The 2,500-nt window shown below is 48.3% G+C and overlaps 1 protein-coding gene across 1 annotated transcript in view; it reads left to right on the top strand.

The window, feature by feature from the left end:
• xdh (xanthine dehydrogenase) overlaps nucleotides 1-2,500 on the top strand; it is a 49,814-nt gene that overhangs the window by 15,644 nt on the left and 31,670 nt on the right. The window lies entirely within an intron of this gene.

Below are 2,500 nucleotides of genomic sequence, written 5' to 3'. Positions count from 1 at the left end.
AGTTTCACAGTGACAGGTACCATGAGCATCACACAGCATGTCACCTAGCCCAGTTTCACAGTGACAGGTACCATGAGCATCACACAGCATGTGACCCAGCCCAGTTTCACAGTGACAGGTACCATGAGCATCACACAGCATGTGACCCAGCCCAGTGTCTCAGTGACAGGTACCATGAGCATCACACAGCATGTGACCCAGCCCAGTTTCACAGTGACAGGTACCATGAGCATCACACAGCATGTCACCCAGCCCAGTTTCACAGTGACAGGTACCATGAGCATCACACAGCATGTCACCCAGCCCAGTTTCACAGTGACAGGTACCATGAGCATCACACAGCATGTCACCCAGCCCAGTTTCACAGTGACAGGTACCATGAGCATCACACAGCATGAGACCCAGCCCAGTTTCACAGTGACAGGTACCATGAGCATCACACAGCATGTCATCCAGCCCAGTTTCACAGTGACAGGTACCATGAGCATCACACAGCATGTCACCCAGCCCAGTTTCACAGTGACAGGTACCATGAGCATCACACAGCATGTCACCCAGCCCAGTTTCACAGTGACAGGTACCATGAGCATCACACAGCATGTCACCCAGCCCAGTTTCACAGTGACAGGTACCATGAGCATCACACAGCATGTCACCCAGCCCAGTTTCACAGTGACAGGTACCATGAGCATCACACAGCATGTCACCCAGCCCAGTTTCACAGTGACAGGTACCATGAGCATCAAACAGCATGTGACCCAGCCCAGTTTCACAGTGACAGGTACCATGAGCATCACACAGCATGTCACCCAGCCCAGTTTCACAGTGACAGGTACCATGAGCATCACACAGCATGTCACCCAGCCCAGTTTCACAGTGACAGGTACCATGAGCATCACACAGCATGTCACCTAGCCCAGTTTCACAGTGACAGGTACCATGAGCATCACACAGCATGTCACCCAGCCCAGTTTCACAGTGACAGGTACCATGAGCATCAAACAGCATGTGACCCAGCCCAGTTTCACAGTGACAGGTACCATGAGCATCACACAGCATGTCACCCAGCCCAGTTTCACAGTGACAGGTACCATGAGCATCACACAGCATGTCACCCAGCCCAGTTTCACAGTGACAGGTACCATGAGCATCACACAGCATGTCACCTAGCCCAGTTTCACAGTGACAGGTACCATGAGCATCACACAGCATGTCACCCAGCCCAGTTTCACAGTGACAGGTACCATGAGCATCAGACAGCATGTCACCTAGCCCAGTTTCACAGTGACAGGTACCATGAGCATCACACAGCATGTCACCTAGCCCAGTTTCACAGTGACAGGTACCATGAGCATCACACAGCATGTGACCCAGTCCAGTTTCACAGTGACAGGTACCATGAGCATCACACAGCATGTCACCTAGCCCAGTTTCACAGTGACAGGTACCATGAGCATCACACAGCATGTCACCTAGCCCAGTTTCACAGTGACAGGTACCATGAGCATCACACAGCATGTCACCCAGCCCAGTTTCTAAATGATGCAGGGGAACCAAAGTGCTCAGTTTGAAACGTGTTTGCAGACTGTTCCAAGTTAGTGGAGCTGCATAACTAAAAGCTTTCTTCCCAAAGACAGTCCTAGCACTTGGCACATTTAATAAAACCACATCATGAGATCTCAGGCAATAAGTACTTTCAATTCGTGGAGAGATCAGAGAGCAGATATAAGGTGGTAGTTTACCCAACATGGCTTTGTAGATGAACGTGTACCAGTGACTGAGCCTCCTTACAGTTAGTGAAGGCAGACCTGCCCTGGCATACAGGGTACAGTGATGAGTCAGTGCTTTACAGTTAGTGACACATCTCAGTGCGCTGTGATAGGCGGCCTCTAACTTGTTCAGGTAGTTGGCAGGTGCATTCATATAGATCAGATCACCATAGTCCAGCACAGGTCAAAAGGTCACAGAGCCTTTTCCTGGCCTCAAGCGAGAAACAGGACTTGTTCCTGAAAAAGAAACCTAGCCTAACCCTCAGCTTTTTAAGCAGGTTATTGACATGAAGTTTAAAAGTGAGACGATCATCAAGCCAGATACCAAGGTATTTGTAACAGGTAACCACTTTGAGTTTTGTTCCTTGCGTAGTTACAATATCTAAAACAGGCTCTGGAGTCTTTTTAGCTTTAGAAAAGAGCATCACCTTGGTTTGATCAACATTTAAAAGAAGCTTTAGTTCAGAGAGCTGAGTCTGAATAATGTTAAAAACAGCCTGTAATTTAACACCAGCCTCCTGAATGGAGGGACCTGCACAATACATCACGGGATCATCCGTATGGAAATGTAAACTAGCTTCATCCACATTTTCACCTAAACTGTTGATATATATGGAGAATAAAAGTGGACCTAAAACAGAGCCTTGAGGAACACCATTAGTAATGTTTAACCACTCAGAAGACAGCCCATCAAAGTGAACACATTGGGACCTTTCAGAGAGGTAGTTCAC

This window comes from Notothenia rossii, assembly GCF_949606895.1.
Source record: "Notothenia rossii genome assembly, chromosome: 3".
In the NCBI taxonomy this organism is placed as follows: Eukaryota; Metazoa; Chordata; class Actinopteri; order Perciformes; family Nototheniidae; genus Notothenia; species Notothenia rossii.
This window is presented reverse-complemented; position numbering and strand designations above follow the sequence as displayed.